This window comes from Pelodiscus sinensis, chromosome 9, assembly GCF_052426305.1.
Source record: "Pelodiscus sinensis isolate ZL-2025 chromosome 9, ASM5242630v1, whole genome shotgun sequence".
In the NCBI taxonomy this organism is placed as follows: domain Eukaryota; kingdom Metazoa; phylum Chordata; order Testudines; family Trionychidae; genus Pelodiscus; species Pelodiscus sinensis.
In genome coordinates, this window is record NC_143060.1 from 39,719,193 (window position 1) to 39,740,167 (window position 20,975).

The 20,975-nt window shown below is 42.4% G+C and overlaps 1 protein-coding gene across 5 annotated transcripts in view; it reads right to left on the reverse strand.

Annotated features, from left to right (window-relative positions):
• Nucleotides 1–20,975, reverse strand: part of DPYD (dihydropyrimidine dehydrogenase) — a 675,852-nt gene that overhangs the window by 500,651 nt on the left and 154,226 nt on the right. The window lies entirely within an intron of this gene.

A 20,975-nucleotide genomic window follows, 5' to 3' on the forward strand; every position in this document is an offset into this window, starting at 1 on the left:
GGATTTGAATTTCCCGGGCTTCATTAGCATAAGCGGGGAGCCGCCATTTTTAAATCCCCGCTGCTTCGAACCCCGTGTAGCGCGGCTACACGGGGCTCGAACTAGGTAGTTCGGACTAGGGTCCTATTCCGAACTACCGTTACTCCTCGTGAAACGAGGTGTACCGGTAGTTCGGAATAGGCACCCTAGTCCGAACTACCTAGTTCGAGCCCCGTGTAGCCGCGCTACACGGGGTTCGAAGCAGCGGGGATTTAAAAATGGCGGCTCCCCGCTTATGCTAATGAAGCCCGGGAAATTCAAATCCCGGGCTTCATTAGCAAGTGCGGTATGCATACATTACCCTCCTAGTTCGAACTAGGAGGGTAGTGTAGACATACCCCCACTGATTTTGTTAGGACTATTCAGTGTGTGCAATTAAGTACATGTGTAATCTCTGCAGGTCTGGGACCTTAGTTTTCTCATTTTTAGCATTTTACCCATTCCTGTTCTCACTGATTTTAAATATTTGAACACCATTTCTATATTAATGAAAAGTACAGTAATGTAATACATGAGGTCATAAAAACTTAGCCTTTGTGCATGTTGCATTAATCATTTTTTATATTCCTGTGTCAGCGTACCTATCTGGACTTTAATAGCACCTCTAGTATGTTAGCATAAATCATAGCCGGAAAAGGATAAATACCTTTTGTATAACAGCTCATTTTTCTTTTCCTCCCATTTCCCCAAAAGTACAACTACTTAATGATCCAAACAGTTTATTATTTTTCACTTCTTGCACAAAAGTTTTCTAAGACCATCAACATGCAGTAAACGTCATTTTCCCTTTTCCAGCCCCACCCTGCAGAAAAGGATGCTGGAATATTTTTTTATGGTGAGGTGCCGTGAACCATTGAACCAAACTGTAAACCCTTCTGTAAAGCCAGGCGATGTGGCAGTTCCTCCAGCACATGTGCTTGCTGAGCACAGTCAGCTTTAACCATATGGCTAACTCTCTTTGCTTTGTAGTTTGTTGGTGTTCTCTCTTTATTCTGCCCATCAGAGGGCATATCTAGACTACATCCCTCTTTCACAAGAGCGATGTAAATTAGGCAGATTGATATTGCAAATGAAGCCCATATTTGAATTTCCCATGCTTCATTTGCATAATGGTGGTCGTACGTTCTTTCAAAAAAGGGCTTTTTGCAAGTGAAACCGCCGTCTAGATGTGGTTCTATAAAAAAAACCCAACCTTTTTCGAAAGAACCTGTAAACCTCATTTGTTAAGGCATTATGGTTCTTTCAAAAATGGGGGGGCTCCGAAAGAACCACGTCTAGATGGCAGTTTCACTTTCAAAAAGCCCTGTTTTGAAAGAACACATGGCTGCCATTATGCAAATAAAGCATGGGAAATTCAAATCCCGACTTCATTTGCAATTTCGATCTGCCTAATTTACATCCCTCTTTCAAAAGAGGGATGTAGTCTAGACATGCCCAAAAATATGAATGTGTCTGTTTTCTAGATATAGACTCCATGATCTCATCTTCCTCCTATTGAAGGCAATAGTAACACTCCTATTAACTTCAGTTGTGCAGGATCAAGCCCCTGTACTACAGCAGTCCACCAGTGTTCTGCAAAACACTTAAATCATGTGACCTAAAGTTAATTATGCACTGAAGTGCCATTGACTTCCATGAAACCTATTCAAGTGCTTAAAGGTAATCATGAACATAACAACTTTACCGAATAGGGATGGACTCAAGCATTGTACTAAATTATTTGTTGTCCGTACACAGTGCAAGTCATGAATGAATATATACTGATGTAAAATGTGGCTTGTACTGGTGTGGCTTATCACAGTTTGAACCCAGAGTAAACTACACCAATGCAAACCACACTTAATATGAATGCAGCATGCCTGCACTAGCATTGTGCTACTCCAGCTATTTCTCTGTAGCGACACTAGTGCAGAAATCCTTACAGTCAAACATTTGCCCCCCTTTGCCAACTGAGCATATAATGAACAATTCAAGAAATCAGAATAGTGCGATTATTCAGACTGATCTGAAGTAGTAAATAATTTTGTGAGAATGTCATTACACTGCTTAATGAAAGGCAGAGCTGAGACAACCAACCTACTTCCCCTAGGATCAGGTTCCTGCCAGATTTTTCAGCAAGTAAACAGAACATTAAATGACTGAAATAAGTTTTGGTATGAAGTGGCAGAAAAGTGCAGTTGCAATGAGCTATCTTTACTGTTGTAGGTGTTTTCTTTATCAAAGTAAAGTAACCATTTTTATAGCCCTCTGTATAGCAATGAGTTCCATGCAAAATCTAAGAGTCAGGCCTATGCCTGAGAATATTTAAAAAGAATAATACTGGAACGCTATGAAATAAATCATACATTGCAATACTGGAAGCTTTGCAAATGCATCCCAAATTCACTCCAATTCCAACATAACCTATCATATCCTGTAACAGATGCAATCTGGTTGGAACATACTACAACAAGGAGAGAGAGAGAATTGGCTCTGTTTTTCATAATATACTGTTGCAGCTCTATTTATTACTGCTGCAAACATGGTGTCAGCATTCCCTTATTTCCCTTGTGTTACTATAAATGTTTTAAGATCTATGGATAAGAGCACAATATAAATATTAAGAATATTAGCATTACTAAATGTGATATGTTTTGCCAATTGGATTTGTTTTTATCTTCTTAACTCATCCTACAATGAAAAAGACAAAAAAGTAGGAAAAGAGATTCCAAACTTTTGATAATCCCAGCGAGCAGCAGAGTTTTGGGGATCATTTCATCTGAGGGAGAGAAACTTTCAAATATAAGGCATAGGTGTCAAACTCAATCTATGGAAAGGCTCAAATGTCAATTTTAACACCAGTCAACATTTATGACAATTTACTAAAATCCACAGTGGATCTCCCAGTTATATCAATGGGAAGTTTGTACAAAAATCAGGAATAGAATATGTTTTTATGTATTCATTAAGTTAGTCATCACTGTTTATTATTTGTTTAGTGTCTTATTGTACTTAGAATAGCTCAATAGGGAAATATGTTCCACTAGGGACACATCTATTTCTTCACTTAATTTCTCCTGCTCTCATTCACCTTTGTACATGAAATATGGTATTTTTTTCTGCATTTCCTTTCCTGAAGTACCTCCAGTCCTTGCCCTCATGTAGATTTCACCTCTGGTACCATCATACCAGCTGAGATGATTAGCAATTAAATAAACAATTAACATTAAAGTGTTCTCAACAAGATTTAACGTTAATGCCCAAATGACATATAATAGGGGCAGGAAGATTCACTCTTCCCAGAACCATTGTTTCAGGCTGTCTGACAAAATGGGAAAACAATGTTGGTTCATGTTTCAATTGTTACCTTGGCAGATATGAAGGCTGAACATATACCCTCCTCCCCCTTTTTTTTTTTTAGCAAAGAAAGGTTGGAGAACCTTCAGATTCTGAATGTGTCATGTGGGTCACATAAAAATCTCACACAGACTGATTCTAGCCTGTGTGCTAGATAATAAGACATCCCGGGTCTAAGGTAACTCATTATAGCTCTCCAAATTACTGATCCAGGATCTTTAGAAAATAGTAAGTTTGCTGTGGTCATTGGCATTTCTTCTTACTTAAACAATGCTGTCACAGACCCAAAGGAATAGTGCTATTTCCCTGCTTTCAAATAGTTACTTGATGGAACCTAGTCTGGGTATGTCTACACTACCCCGCTAGTTCGAACTAGCGGGGTAATGTATGCATACCGCACTTGCTAATGAAGCCCGGGATTTGAATTTCCCGGGCTTCATTAGCATAAGCGGGGAGCCGCCATTTTTAAATCCCCGCTGCTTCGAACCCCGTGTAGCACGGCTACACGGGGCTCGAACTAGGTAGTTCGGACTAGGGTCCTATTCCGAACTACCGTTACTCCTCGTGAAACGAGGTGTACCGGTAGTTCGGAATAGGCACCCTAGTCCGAACTACCTAGTTCGAGCCCCGTGTAGCTGCGCTACACGGGGTTCGAAGCAGCGGGGATTTAAAAATGGCGGCTCCCCGCTTATGCTAATGAAGCCCGGGAAATTCAAATCCCGGGCTTCATTAGCAAGTGCGGTATGCATACATTACCCTCCTAGTTCGAACTAGGAGGGTAGTGTAGACATACCCTCAGTGTGCCAGACCTCCCATACGGTCCCAGTCTTTATTCATGACAGACCACAGTGCCTCTTGAGTTTGAGTTTCTAGACTCCAGCACTCCTGGAGAGAATCATGAGCGCTGCCCAGCAAATCTAAATGAGACAGAACCCAAGTGGGAGATTGATGTGCTCTTCAGAGCCTAATGGACCCCAACAAATATTTGCAGGGCTTCAATCTACATTTTAAATCCTGCTCTACTTGATTAGGCAGCTGGAATACAGCCTCAGAAGTCCTTAGGTTAGTTCATAGAAATGAAGACTAAACCTTAGTTCATTCTGGTCAAGCCAGAGCCATCCACTAGCGAGGCTATAATAGATTCCATTTTAGGCTGTGTCTAACCTTTTTAGAAAGTCCAAGGTGAGAGCAGCTAGCCTCTTCTAGAAGCCCACATTTCATCCCATCCCTGTCCAGTCTTAATCCTTTTTCGCCAGGTAAGATCATGCTGAGTTTGCAACCCCACCTGCTGGGCCTTCCTACTATGAGTATCAACAGTTCAATTCTTGTCCCTTTGGTCCCTCCATTGATCTAGGTCAGTTTCCACCAGTTGACCCTATTGATTGAGGCCCACATAGCAAAGTGACATACATTCTTATGTCCTAAGCCATGGGTGGCCAACCCATTTAACAAAGAGAGCCAAACCAGCGGCAGAAAAAATGCTAAGAGCCATGCCAGAATTGTCAAAAAAAAAAAAGCCCCCCAGAACAGGATTGTTGAGCAATCTCCATCTTCAGAGTCATTTTTTAAATGTTGCAGCCATTTGGTGGGGGTGCACGAGTGGCTTCACAAGCTGTACTTTTAGGAGGCAAGAGCCACATGTGGCTCATGAGTCACGGGTTGGCCACGGCTATCCTAAGCTGCTAAGAATAAACTTAACTCTTTTTCCTCCACTGGGTAGTAATGTAAAGTACAAAGGGAAACTGAGACACACAGAAATATTACAGGAAATATCCAGTTGGTCAGAGGCATTTGGTCCCATCAAAGGTGGAAGGCCCACTTTTTACAGAAAGAAATAGACAACTGCCAAAATTACAATCAGGACAAGTCTTTATTGAAATTCTCATATTTTCACATAAAAATTGATCCTATCTAGATGCTCTGAATCCCTCCTTACCCCAGCACTCAGTCCTGAACTCCTCCTCACCCCAATCCTGACTTCTGCACCCATCTCCCCTGTCCTGACTCCTGCATCCCCACCCTCTGCCCTGAGCCCCCCACACTCTGACACTCCCCATCCCCTGCCTTGAGCCCCTGTTCTCCATCCCACACTTAAATTTCTTACAGATACTGTACTATCACAACCCCCACAATCTCCTGCCCTGAGGTTCCCTCCAAGGACAGTATCTGTAAGAAATTTAAGTTACTTTCAGTCTACAAGACAGACAGAAATGGAAATTGTTAAATTGAACCAAAATTGTTAAATTAAGGACTAATTAGAACAAAGATCAAGAGTACACAATAACAAGGTCTGAGTCTGATTTAGTGTTAGAGAGAATAAGATTTCATCTTGAAATGTTGAGTCAGTGAAGTAAGTACTAATTTGAAGTCTTTGGACCAAATTCAGAAGTAAGACTGAGTCAAAGCTGGTTTAATTTATATGCTAGGAAAGCTGAAAGCAGGTGAAAGTTATAACATCTTATACGCTGTTAGACTGCCCACCTTACTTTTTTTTAAAATTAGCTTCTACCCTCCTCTTAATTGCTTTGCCTTCTGCATTCCTCTTTTGAGGAGCTTCGGTATTTAAATCACTGTGCAAGAAAATGCAAGTTGCATGTGGCTAGGAATCTAATAGACTCTGAGTCCAAGGAAATCTAGCAACCCACATTGGAATGATTTAAGTCTTCTTTCAGTCTTCTTGTACCATTTATACCAACTATCTTCAGAATTTCAGAATAGCTGGACTGTATGAAAAAATCTCTTCATACAGTATCAGATTTGTTGTTCCATAGTTAAACAAAGTAAGAAACTGCTCTATAGAGTTTACAGTTCCATGGCTACATATCAGGACAGATTAGTCCAACACTACTAATTGATTTGCCTCTTATTTCACGATTTCAGGGATACCAAGGATCTAAAATCCATTACACCATTAATTCCATAACATTTTCTTTAACTGTCATTATCTCATAATCTTCATTATCATTGTTGTAACCTCATTTTTGTTGACAATTTTGAAATCCACAACTCCCCCTTGCTTTATTTACCCCCTTACAATTCCTTCAAAATGTAGCAGCTAAGATTATCCTTCTGACTATGTCATTACTATTTCCTTTGAATCCCTCCATTGGCTCACCATTTTCCTCCTTCAGTGCGTGAAATTCAAAGGCCCTTCACAACTTTGTACCTATCTACTATTGACTGTTGTGTTACCCTCTGCCTCCTGCAGTGATGCCAGCTACAGATATACACTTATAGGCATAACTATTATACCATTACATAATACTGATGAAGTGTAACTGATCTTATTACTATTACCCCTTATTCTTTTTCTGCAGTCTATTCCTTTTATGATAAACTGTAAATCGCTTACTCGCGCTGAGTTACTCATGAGTAACTACTCACCCATGTAGCCTCACTGAAGTCAGTGGGACTGCTCACATGATTAACTGCCCACCAGCATGTGTAAATGACCCACATTTTGGCCCATGGTTTGTTATACTCAATTGTTGTATTTTGTTTTGAATAAGACTGGAAGCTTTTGGGGAATAGAGACCTAAAATGGAGCCCTAATACTGACTTGGGTTTTACACCAATACCTATACTTAATAAAATTTGATAAAATATCTAATTAATAGTTAATTGAATTATATTGATGCACATTGATCTTACATTACATGGAAACATTATTTTCGGATTAGACACCTTTCTGTAATTCACTCATCTTTATTTTAAGATTTTATTTAAAAAAATACCCTCTGCATTTCAAGTGGCCTTCAGACTGCAAAAAATCTTCACTTTTTTAAATCTATTCATTTGAACAGTACCTATATTCTGGTGAATGGATTGATAGTCTTTTTAAAAAAGCATTTTTGCTGAAAAATGGCAAAATGGACATTTCTAAGTATGCACTCTAGATGCTGCACTCAAGAGATTTAGATATATCTATTTAGTATGATATGAAGCACTTTTACACATTGTTTTGATGCTATATATGGTATATGATTAATTCTGAGGAATTACTCAGAATGGTATTTTACAAAATGTCAGGAAATAACTACTTGCTCATACATCTGTGATTCAAAGCCTTCATTTAAGCAATGACATCCATCCATCAGTGGTATCCCTTAATGCATGCTCTTTTTATAGCAATTCTTTAAATAAAATGAGAGAACCTATATATGCAATATGTTTACAGCACATCAGACATTCACTAGGGGATTTCTGTAACTACAAGTGAAATAGAGATAACTTGTCCTTGAAGGCCAATGCAGCCTGAGTACATTGAGGGTGCTGGATGTGTTCTTTAAATCATAGGTTATCATGCCCTCTGTAAAAAAAAATAAAAAAAAAATGCTTCCATAAGATGCATTTTCTAGTCATTGTGAAATTATTATTGAGTGCTAATATTGCTACTAAGTTCCTGTCCAAATTAATTTTTCCTCTCATTTGGCAACCTTTGATTACACACACTTGACAGTTACAGAAAGGTCACAATCATGTGACATTTATTGTTAAAACAAACAAAATTTCACAATCTCTGAATATCAGGGATTCCAAAATCTATAATTAGGAGTTACAATGCAAGAAATCCATGCAAATTTACATCATATCCATGCAAGTGTCTTTTTATTTCAATGAGGCATAGAGATAAAACATGCTTAGTCTGATCTGAATTACTGTACTGTTCTTGTTAAAAACCACCATCTGTCAGAGATTATCCTATTTTACACACAGGGAACATGCATTAATTATTAATCCTATTCCTCATAGAAATGTACTCACACAAGATCAGGACCATCCTCGGCATGACAGAAGTATTAGTGTTCTTAGCAGGTAGCCTCTGGATGGAACTTGGAATGGATCCCTAGAGTGCTCTCAACAAATGAGCTGTTTCAGGGCCAGCTTGCTGGCCGTATGGTAGGGCTCTGTACTGTCACACAGGAAACAAAGGTTGAATCCCCAGGAACAGAGTCTGATTCAGTGAGACATCACAAATAAGATGTATTGTAGATGCAGTGCGCTTCGGGACTTGGCCCTGCAAGGCACTTAGCACTCTAGCCCAATCCAGCAGAGTACTTAAACATGTTTAAGCACTATGTTATTTTTACTTCATTGGGACTTTTCAGATTTAATTTTAAATTTTGTGATTAAGTGCTTTCTTGGATTGGGCCAAAGAGCAGTATCACAATCTTCATGACTGCTCTAAGATGGAACACATAGCTATATTTGGTGTAGCTTGACATCTGTAACGATAGTTTGAGGACAGATCAGTTAAATAGAGATTAATATTGGAGCGTTCAGGGCGCTACATTGGGTTATGTAAAAGGCGCCATTTCCAAAGAAAGTTTCTTAAACACATTTCATTTTTCTCATAATACTAATATTATGCTGTTCCTGATTCTTGCTTTGTTCTCCTGTTCCTTGAGTTTACATTTCACGACTCTGCCTTTCAACTTTCAGGGTGGATTAATTTAAATCAAAGTGATTTAAATCACCAATTTTAATCATGCACTTCATTTATTTTCCTAAAGAAAGTTACAAGCCAGTAAGAATCAACCTATTATGTTCATTTGCAACTATGGCCATGTTTAGACTATGGAGAAGATTGATGCTGCAGCCGTCGATCTTCTGGTGTTCAGTTTAACAAGATGGAACTCCTACTCCTCAAAATATGCTAGGCAAAAATATTCCTCCTGAGCCAGTACAAGAGGTTACTATGGCCAAAATCAGATTTAGCTCTTCAACAAACTCTGGTTCTGGGTGTTTAGCCAGTGACACATGCTATTTCACTCCTTTACATTTCTTTATTGCAGCAAACATTTACTGATCAATATTTTTGTGTATTCAGTTTAAATATTATAAAACTTATCACAAGTTTAGGCTTTAACAGTTTGTTAATTTCAAATTAAATTTAAATAGGCTTATTTTAAGAAAATGAACTGGAACCTGAATAAAAACAATCAGATTTTGAAAAAATCTTCCATTTTTATCTGTCTGGTTGCCTTTGGTTCAACACAATTAAGCTTGTCATCATGAGCTAAAGGCAAGTTTCCAAAACTACCTGTGCTGTGGGAAAAATTTTAGAGATATCTTATTGAGCAAAGTAATGCTCTTACCAATGTCTTAGGTGTTAAGTCTGCAGCATAGACTCCTAGACTGAATTTGGCACAATGACATCCATCTGTCACAGAACTCCTGTCTTGCATTCCATGAAGAGGAAAAACAAAATTTTACAGGATTCCCAAGGAAAAGTAAAACAACACAGGCCAATATTCCAAGAAACCATACTTCAAAAATGAAAGGACTTGTTAGATCCTAAAACTATGTTCTATGCATTGCATTCATATGTTTCCCTGTGATAGAGTATATATACCCAACATTTGAAAGGGTTAAAATCCTTCTATGAAAAAAAATGGAGACCGTTTGGCTTGCCAATCCCAGAAAATCTGTCTGAACTGCCAAGCATGGAGGGATAGCACTCTAGTTGGAACTCATTAAGGAGAAAGTATAGAGGTGGGGATCCAGCTAGTAATTTGCTGTGGGGACAGAAGTGACATGAACATCTTTCTACACTGACCTGTAAAAATACATTAGCTCTGATGCTACGGAACAGAAAATAACCAACTCTGCCAGAAAGGAGAGGAGTTGTTTGTTTTAATTTAGCTTGATTTGGTACCAATGCTACATACTTTCTGCTGGATTAGAGTAACTATTTATATTCTATTGAGTAAAGAAATGATTATTTATTTTCAGTGCTTTGCATAAAGAGACTTTAGTTTTACAGTCTAGAAGCCATTGGGCCATGATTTCTAATCTGGTAAATAGAGATGGTTTTGCATAAAGGCCCAAAGTCTCTTGTGAATCTTTTCTCAGGAGTGGAACATTAACAGACATCACTTTTCCATATGCCCTGGTATCTATTTGTTTCTGGGAAATGTGGTTTGTGATATATTGGAGGAGGCATGTCAGACACTCATTTTAAAAGTTTGTCATCATTCAGAATGAAGAGTTATAATGATTTCCCTAATTCTCATGCAGCTTGCCCTCTCTTTGAATACAGCTAAACCATCCCTGACAGAGATAACTTTATCCACAGACTTCAGAAGAGCAACATTTGCTCTGTGTTAAGCACGAGATTGCACCAAGAGACAAATACGTAAAAACAAAAATCCTAGATGAAGATATTCATGATCTCTCTCTTCTAAGAAAAACAAAACCCACACCTACCATTACAAATACAATCAATATACTCAACGTGTTCAAATGACTTATAGCATTTCTGTATAAGCATTTGTTCATATGCTCAAGTGGATTAGCCTGCTAAGTGAGGCTTCTTTCTTCTTTGACTACAGTTATGACAAAGTACTTTTGTTCAAATGGGAAAACAAAAATATATTTACCCCAGTCCGCCACCCCTCTCTGTCAACAAGAGCATACTCCCTTGGGCACAATATTTATTGTAGGAAAAGGGAGAACATTTGCCTGTTAGCCTCCTTTTTAAATATAGGCACAATGGCACAGGATGCAGAGCCATCCCAATTCCTATTTTTCCCATGGCCCTATCCATAATCCTCAATTCAGTGTTTTAAATTGACTGTGCAGTAGTTGAGTCCCTCCGCCTTCAAAGTGCTTTTGTATACTTAGCTACTTGGAAACAGGAAAATCACACTCCGCATTCTCTAGAAGGAATCGGAGGTGTGTCTGTGCTTTAGCTGTGCCTCTGCTAAACACTTGATCGTTTACTAGCCAGTTTGGGGTTTGGAGTATGAATGATCACATCTAAGTCGGCAACTATATAACTGACAGGGGGTGCAGTAGCTTATCCATTAGCCACTGAGAAACAGCCAGTGCCCCATGGATACCAAAAGGGTGAACCATATATTGAAGCAAGCCCACCATTGTAGATAATGCTATGTTCACCTTGGCATCTTTAGCTAGGGGGAATCTGCTGGTAACCATCTGTCAGATCTAAGATTGTCAAGTACCTGGCATGGCCCAGACAGTCCACCAGTTCATCTGTACGAGGGAAGGGATACGCATCCAACTGGGATATCTCATTTTGCTGCTTAAAGTGATTACAGAATCTTGTGGTGCCATCAGGTTTAGGTACCAGTACTATCAGGTAGGACCACTGATCTTGTAAGGTTTCCTCTTCCTTATCACTAGAAATGGGAGAGACCAATCCAGCAGATATTGTGAACAGGCTGAATCGTGTGGCTGTCAGGGTTCCATTGTGCATACCAGGCATTGAGGTGACCAGCAAGTCTGTGTAGCTGGTAAAATGCTGTAGTGCCAGAAAGGTCGGTTCCAGTATAGGCACCAGGGGACACTAGGCTGCTGTGCTTGTGCTGATGGCTTACTAATATGCAAGGGTGCAGCAAGTGACAGTATTAAACCACTCGGTGCCAAGGGAGTATGCATCTTTGCCAGTGCCAAAGGAGCCAATTTGCCTTTTGACTGTGTGCCTGCCTTAGAGCTCACCTGTGCCAGGTCTTTCACTCCTCAGGCCACCCTCATAGACACTCCTCAAAGAAAAACCATCACTTATTTAGGCTATTGATTTTTAGCAAAATAAGCTACAGTTTTATATCAATAAAACACAATCCATAAAATATTTCAAATTCAACTCAATTAAAAAAAAATCTTGTAGCTACTCATATACATCAAATAAAACACACATCATTATACTGAAGCTACTTTGCTGGGACGAAAACAAAAGGACTATATAGGGTTGTAATAACATCAAACATAACTCAGGACTATGCACCAGTTGACAGCCTTGCTGGATATCGGAAAGCAAGAAAGACCCTAGCAGTACTGCTATGATCCATTCAGTCCCCTTCTTTTCTAGCAGTTGAATAATGATGAGCAATTCCAGTAGCTCCCAACCTATACCACCTGCCTGTCACAAGGCTGATTAGCACTTGTTTGAATATGAAATTACTTACCCTGTGCAGTAACGATGGTTCTTCGAGATGCGTGTCCCTGTGGGTGCTCCACTCAGGTTTCAGTGCATCCTCACGCTGGTGATTGGAGATTTTTGCCTAGCAGTGCCTTCCCACATCACGCACGCACAGCTGCCATCTCACACTGTTTTCATCTGTGCGCAGCGTGGATCCCCCTCCATTCCTTTTCTACTGAAAATCCTCTAAAGAATTCCAAGTAGCAGGGAGGGAGGGAGGATAGTGGAGCACCCACCGGGACACACATCTTGAAGAACCATAGTTACTGCACAGGGTGAGTAATTTTGTCTTTTCCTTCGAGTGGTGTCCCTGTAAATGCTCCAGTCAGGTGACTAGTTAGCAGTACCCACCACTCACAATGGTAGGTCTTGGAGTCGAATGTGAGAGGAGGGAAGGACTGCATCGGCTAAAGTGGTGGTAGGTATGGGTCCCTGCTGCAGAGCATAATGTTGGGCAAAAATGTGGTGTGAGAACCATGTTGCTGCTCTACAGATATCTATGAGGGGGACGTTATGCAGAAAAACAGTTGATGTGGCCATTGTGTGAGTGGAATGTGGAAGGTCCTGTAATAGTCCAAAGTGGTTCCCTTCTATGAAGACAGTATGAAGTATATATGCAATTGGCTATCTACTTGGAGATACACTGTGCAGAGACAACTAGCTGGACATAGAAATAAAAAGTCTGTCTGATTTTCTGAATTCCTTGGTTCTATCTATGTAGCACACAAGAGCAAGTCTAGCATCCAAAGTATGCAGCATCTCCTCCCTTGGGGAGCCGCGGGGTTTTGGAAAATAAGTGGGTTAAATAAATGGACTCATTAATATGGAAGTCTGGGTGAGGGAAGGAACTTTGGGTGAGGTGTAAGATGATCTTGTCCTTGGTAAAAATGGTTGATGAGACATGAGTCTTGTGATTTTGCTCACCCTTCTGACAGAGATTATAGCTACTATGAATACCACTTTGGCTATGTCTATACAGCTAACTAGCTTTATTTTGAAATAACTTCGTCTGTGTCTACACAGCAGGCAGTTATTTCAAAATAATGTTAAAATACTGTGAAGCTGGGGGACTTTTTACTCCAACTCCTGTAATCCTCATTGTACACAGAGTAAGGGAAGTTGGAGGAAAAGTGCTCTATTTCAAAATAAGTGCTGTGTAGACACTCCCAATTTTTAAATGAGCTATTTCAAAATAAGCTACACAATTGACGTAGCTCAATTTGCATAGTTATTTCAAGTTAAGCCCTTCTGGGTAGATGCACCCTTTCATAGCTAGATGTTGCAGAGAGGCCATGGCTAGTGGCTCAAAAGGTAGTCTTGGAAGTGTGCTGAGCACTAAATTTAAGTCCCAGGGTGGCACTGGTGGAGGTAAATGTGGACGTGTCTTTCACAAGCCTACCAAGAAGTGCTTTGTAATCAGATGTGTGAAGAGTGAGAGTCCGTCCACTGTCTCATGGAAAACAGTGATGGCGGACAAGTGGACGCGAATGGAGCTTATAGAGAGGCCTTTATCACTAAAATCCATCAGGTATTCAAGCATTGAACAGTATTTGGTTGCAGCTAACGGTGACTACACCACTTTTGAAATATTCTCCATTTGTTTTGGTAGGTGTACCTGGTGGAGGAGCAACTACTATTCAAGAGGATCTGCTTCACTCTGGCAGAACAGATAAGTTCCTCATTTTGGAAACATGAAGAAGCCATGCCATTAGTTTGAGAGCACCCAAGTTGGGGTGGAGAGTTTTGTCTTGATGTTAGATCAGAAGGTAGGGTCTGATTGGGAGGAGAATCAAGTGAGCAATCACTAGATGACTCACATAGGGAAACCACAGTTGCCTTGGCCAATAGGGCTCTATTAGAATCGCTGTGGTTCTGTCCATGCAGATCTTGTTAATCACACTGGAGAGTAAGGGGGTTGGCAGAAAAGCATACAGAAGGGGAGCGGTCCACACTTTGGTAAAGGCATTTTCTTCACATCTCTTGTCTTGGCCTGCTCAGGAGCAGAATTGGTGGCATTTGCATTTGGATGCTGTCACAAATAATTCTATGACTGGGAACCCCCATGTTCTGAAGATTGGGTGAATGATGTTGAAGCTGAGTTCCCACTCGTGTTGCTCCAAGAAGTGTTTGCTCAGTTTGTCAGAAGTGGTGTTCTGTCAGCCTGGTATGTACATTGCTGTTGGAGTTATATTGTTTTTCAGGCACCTGTTCCAGAACTTGATTGCCTCTGCACTTAGAGAATGTGACTGGGCACCCCCATGTTTGTTGATTTAAAACAAACAGGGTGTGTTGTCCATGAGGACACGTATAGTTCTGTGATGGATGAGGGGAAGGAAGTGTGTCATGCATTGCAAATAGCCCTCAATTCCAGAATGTTGATGTGAAGTCTCAGACCATGACCATCTGCCCTGGATTGTCTTCATGTTGCAGTGGGCACCCCAGCCTAGATGTGATATGCCGGTTGTTACCACCACTGAAGGATCTGGGCGATGACAGGTATGCCCATGAGACAGGTGTTTGTGATAATCCACTATTGGAGAGATTGGAGGATTAGTGATGGACGTGTGAGATGTTATGCGAGACTGTGTAAGTTGGGAATGTAAACAGATGTGAGCCATGCCTGTAGGCAGCATATGTGTAACCTTGCAAGACAGACCACAAACATGGTAGTTGCAATGTGCCCCAGAATCTGGATACATGTACGGACAGTTGTGAATGAGGTATGCATGACTTGACTGATAAGGTCACATAGCATCTGAAACCAGTGTAAAGGAAGGTAGGCTCTGGCTGTCACGACATCTAGGAATGCCCAATAAACTCTATCTTCTGCATTAGCTCGAGAGTGGATTTCTGAGTATTTATGAGTAAACCCAGGCAAGAGAAGCAGTCCTTGGTGATACCTGTCATGATTAGTGTTTGCTAGTGTGAAGATCCTTTGATCGAGGTATGGAAATATGATGATGCCTTGCTCCCGAGGGACATTGTGACCACAGCTAGAATTCTGGAAAATACCTGTGGAGTCATGGAAAGTCTGAAAGGGAGGACTTGATACTGGTAGTGTTATTTACTTACCACAAATCTGAGAAACCTCCTGTGTGGGGGATGTATTGTTATATGGAAATATACATCGTGAAAGTCAAGGGCTGAGAACTAGTCCCCCTTATCCAGTGCTGGTATAATAGTTCCCAGAGTTACCATTCTGAATTTGTTGTTGTGTACAAACTTGTTGAGCTTCTTGAGATCCAAAATGGGCCTTCAACCGTTTGCTTTCTTGGCAGTTAGAAAGTAGTTGGAATAAAACCCTCCTCCTTGAAATTCTGGAAGGACCAGGTCTATTACCCCTAAGAAGAGTAGTTTTTGTATCTCTGCTTGTAGAAGGGGCTTGTGAGAGAGGTCCCTGAAGAGGGATGGGGAAAGTAGTTGGGTAGGGGGCATAGAAAGAAAGGGGATTGGGTGGGTTGCTCATATTGATGATCTCAAGGACATGTTTGTCTGAAGTGATGAGGGCCCACTGATGACAAAAGGGCTTCAGACGGTAATGGAAAATAGGGATCATGCATTTTGGATTGCTGGGGTGGTCAGTCAGACACTCAACCACATCTTTAAATTTGCTGCTTGGACATCGAAGGTTGATTTAGGAGGGCTGGTTGTGCTGGCTCTCCTTCTGTTGGACTATTGTTTGGGTCCGTGATCGTATGGCCTCTGCTGTCATCTCTGGTAGTTGATGTCTCTTGGCCTCTGATAGGGTATGTCTACACTACCCTCCTAGTTCGAACTAGGAGGGTAATGTAGGCATACCGCACTTGCAAATGAAGCCCGGGATTTGAATTTCCCGGGCTTCATTTGCATAAGTGGGGAGCCGCCATTTTTAAAACCCCGCTGGTTTGAACCCCGTGCAGCGCGGCTACACGGGGCACGAACTAGGTAGTTCGAACTAGGCTTCCTAGTTCGAACTACCTAGTTCGTGCCCCGTGTAGCCGCGCTGTACGGGGTTCGAGCCAGCGGGGTTTTAAAAATGGTGGCTCCCCGCTTATGCAAATGAAGCCCGGGAAATTCAAATCCCGGGCTTCATTTGCAAGTGCGGTATGCCTACATTACCCCGCTAGTTTGAACTAGTGGGGTAGTGTAGACATACCCATATGGAGTATACCTGTGCCTCCTATTAAATGGGGTGTACATTCCTAAGGTTCGCAGTGTGGTGTGGGAGTCCTTCTTTGAATGGAGGACTTCTTCTGTTTTGGCCACAAAAAGTTGGTTCCTGTCAAATGGGAGGTCTTCTACGTTGATCTGCAGCTCCCTTAGAACACCAGAAAATTGTAACCAGGAAGCTCTACAGATAGTTACAGAAGTTGCCATAGCCCTGGTCGCTGTGTCAGCCTCATCTATAGATGCCTGAAGGGCTTTTCATGATAAAGATTGCCGTTCTTTCATTATGGATTTGAGTTGAGGCCTCTTTTGCTCCAGGAGATCTTGCAGGAGCTCTTGTAGCCTAGAATAATTCTCATGGTTGTGATTAGCCAGGAGAGTGGTGTAATTTGATATTCTAAATTGAAGTGTGGCCGAGGAATAGACTTTTCTGCCAAAAAGAGGCTAGTGTTTACCAGAGTGCCTTTGATGGCTTCATAATGGCTTCATTGACTGGCAACTATTTTGGAAGCTGTTGCTGGTTGGAGTATCTTGAGTAATTTGTGTTAGTTTTCTTGCACTTCCTGCAGCGCAATATCCTGGGACTGAACTACCCATTTAAACAAGTCCAGAAACTGCTTCAGGTCATCTGCAGGTGAAGAGGACAATAAGGGAAAGACAGCCTCATCTGGAAAAGTGGAAGATTGTGGCACTGGGGAGGAACTGTCTGAATCAGAGTGAGATAAGTGGTCATCATCATCCATTGGCTTAGCCTGGATTGTTACAGAAGGTGAATGTGGAGGATGAGATGGTGAAGAATGTGCAGTGGTAGCCGGAGAATGTGTTATAGTATGTGCTGGTGTTGATACCACCCTTTTTGCGTCATCAGTGATGGTGCAAGGAACAGGAGTAGCATTGATTCCATGGCTCCCAAGCGGGCCACTGAGGTTGGAACTACTGTGGCAGATAAGGCCAGGGATGAAGAAACCAGGGACATTGTGGAGGGAAGGGTGGTAGTTGGTGCCGCGAGGAATGCCAGGAAGTAACTGAGCCAGTTGGCCAGGAGTGCTGCGAAGAGAACTTTCTCTCTTGTCTGGTGCTGTATCCAGTACTCAGTGAAGACGGTGTAGATGAATAAGATATATGTTATGCAAACTGTCAGTGCAAACTGGGTTGGAAGAATCTGGGAGAAAGCAGAGATGAAGAGGCGCTTGGCACCGGTGGAGACGGTGCACGCAGCTGTGGCACTTGGTGCCGGGTGTTGGCTGTTTTATGAGAAGCCTTCTTTGGCTCCAGTGCCAGGGTGTACTCTGGTTCTGACTGGCCGGAACCTGAATGGTGGCTCACTGCCAAGGTGTCTGTTGGCACCAGTGGTGGTGGCATGCTTGAGTTCATCGGTGCCGACTGAGGAGCGGTACCGGTTGGTGAGGAGGAGCTGGACTTCCTCTTCGGCTCCAACTCCGCTCTCTTCATCGGTGCCGTACAGCACTTCCGTGCGATGCTCGAGGTAGATGGGCAGCAAGAGATTTGGATGGTAAAGAGTGTGCTGGAGAGGCCCAGGCTGCACAGGAAACCCTTGAGGGCGATGAATTAGCCCTTTTTCACAGAGCTAATGACTCTGCGGGGTTGGTAGACAGATTCCAGTGGTTGGAGGGATTTCTCCCATAGGATGCTCTTCAGTCTCATTTCTCTATCCTTTCTGGCTCTGGCCATCATGTTCTGGCAATGTGGGCACTTCTGCACCATATGGGCTTTGCTGAGACACTTTATGCACAAAGTGTGCCCAACAGATGTAAGCTAATTTGAACTAACGCATCCAGACTAAAAACTAGTTCGAATTAGCGTTTTGCTAATTCGAACTAACATGTCCACATTAAGTGGACCCTGAACCGGGGTTAAGGATGGCCGGAAGCAGTGCCGGCAGGGCATCAGATGAGGACTTAGAGCGTGGAGCTGCTGCCTCAGGCTAGCCGAGGGCTGTGCTTAAAGGAACCCGACCCCCACCCCGGACAGACAGTTCTCAGGGGAACCCCGCTTGCAAAGCACTCCTGGCTTGGAGTGCCCTGAGTGCCCACATTGGGCACATCACAGCACTCGGCCATCAGACCGGCTGCACTTGCCGCAGGCTGCCATATGGGGAGAGGGGACAATTGGGGGGCTGCAGGAGCCCGCAGAGCAAGCCCAGTCCTCTCCATCGGGCTCGTACCCCATTCCTCCCTCACCTCCTTCCACTTACCCTTCCCTAGCCCCCCTTCCTGATGTACAAAATAAAGAAAACTAGAATCTTTCTTTATTGAACAAAACTCGGGAAGACTGGGAAGAGGAGGTGGGAGGGGGAAGAGAGAGGGTGGAAGAGGGGAGGGCAACTAAAATGATCAGAGGTTTGGAACAGGTCCCATATGAGGCTAAAGAGACTGGGGGGATAGGATAGAGGTCTAAAAAAGCATGAGTGGGGTGGCGAGGGTGCATAAAGAAAAGTTCTTCATTAGTTCCCATAATAGAAGGATTAGAGGACACCAAAGGAAAGGAATGGGTAGCAGGCTTCAAACGAGTAACAGAAAGTTGTTCTTCACAAAGCAAAGAGTCAACCTGTGGAACTCCTTGCTGCAGGAGGCTGTGAAGGCTACAACTAGAACAGAGTTTAAAGAGAAGTGAGATAAAATGATGGAGGCTGGGTCCATGGAGTGGTATTAGCCAGGGGGTAGGAGTGGTGTCCCTGCCCAAAGTTTGGAAGGCTGGAGAGGGATGGCATGAGACAAATGGCTTGTTCACTGCCTTCGGGCCATCCCCTCCAGAGTCCCTAGGGTTGGCCGCTGTTGGCAGACAGGCTACTGGGCTAGATGGACCTTTGGTCTGACCCAGTACGGCCATCGTAAGCTCAGGGCTCAGGGTCGGGGGTCTCAGTGGACCACCTTGATTTTCATGCACACCTGCTCCTGGGTGGCCAGGCTGGCAGCTCTCCTGCCCTAGACGGCCACTTTCCTGTGCCTAGTGTAGAGGTCGTGGACGAGGTCTATGATGTCCGCACTAGACCAGGTGGGTGCCCACCTCTTGCGGCCCGGGCAAGCTCCCGGGAGCCGCCAGCCTGGTCCCGGGAAGAGGGGGAGGACTGGGGGCATCGGGTGGGTGGCTCGAGCCATGCCAGGTGCAGGGTCTGCTAGCTGGGTGCTGGCAGGCTTGCACCTGGCACGGGCACTGTAGCCAGCCGTGCTACACACCCCTTAATTCGAACTAGTAAGTTCGAACTAGGCTTAATCCTCGTACAATGAGGTTTACCTAGTTCGAACTAAGCGCTCTGCTAGTTCGAATTAAGTTCGAACTAGCGGAGCGCTAGTGTAGCGCCTATCAAAGTTAATTCGAACTAACGTCCGTTAGTTCGAATTAACTTTGTAGTGTAGACATACCCCAAGACTCTGCATGAATCACATTTCTTAAACAGGTGTTTTGATGGAAGGACTTACAGTGATGAGAATCTCGGAAAAAAGCAGAGGGGAAAAAATGGGGAAGTGTTTTTGTTTGTTTGGGGTTTTTTTGGGGGGGGGTATTTTTAAAAGAACTAATGAACACTAACTATAAACTAACTAAAACTACTAATGAACTATAAACGAATTATACTATTTCTATTATTCCAATCAGATTGGAAAGCCCTGCTGTGACTCTGTCTTCTGCTGAGGATGGGAGAAAAGGAACTGAGGGGACCCGCGCCACACTCACAGCTAACAGATGAAAACAGCACGAGATGGCATCTATGTATGCGTGATGAGGGAAGGCACTGCTAAGCAAAAATCTCCAATTGTAGGTGCGAGGATGCACAGAGACCTGATTGGAGCACCCACAGGGACACCACTCGAAGGAGAACCTCAATATCACCTAATGACTGCAGCCAGGATTCCAGAGCTTGTTAATCAGTTAAAGAAACCCTATGAAATTAATCCTATTTGGGATAAACATACAATAAATCTACAATAAATACATAAACAGAGCAATAAATCTTGTCCTGGATTTCCAAAATCTAGTAGGCAGGTAGGAAAAATATGGCACATTTTTTAAGGTATTTCCATTAAAGTTATTAATAGCAGCAATACATATTAATGTCTCCTCTCACATTGGAACCACTAACTATACTTGTAGCAGAACCAATAGAAAAAAGACAACTATGTGGTAAACAGGACCCAGGAAGTCCTCTTGTCAGACTCTCCAACATTTTAAATAATGTATTATTTATCGCCTGGACACAGACTGAGCCAATATGTTTATTATTAGTATTTTCACAATAAGTTGCCACTGGGTTTCACTGTATTGATACACTTCTTCAGCCCAAGCTATGGGCAGGATCTACTCACACAAAACATAAGATACAAAGCTGGAAGGGAACTATAATGTCTCTTTGCTACAGACAATCTCACAGGTAGACTGCTCAAAAATGCAAGGACAGCTACTGCTTTTAATAGTTTCTCTTTAAATGTAGCACCATGTCCAAAAGAAAATACGAGGAGACACCTTCATAGAGAAGTGATTTTTTTCTTTTGAA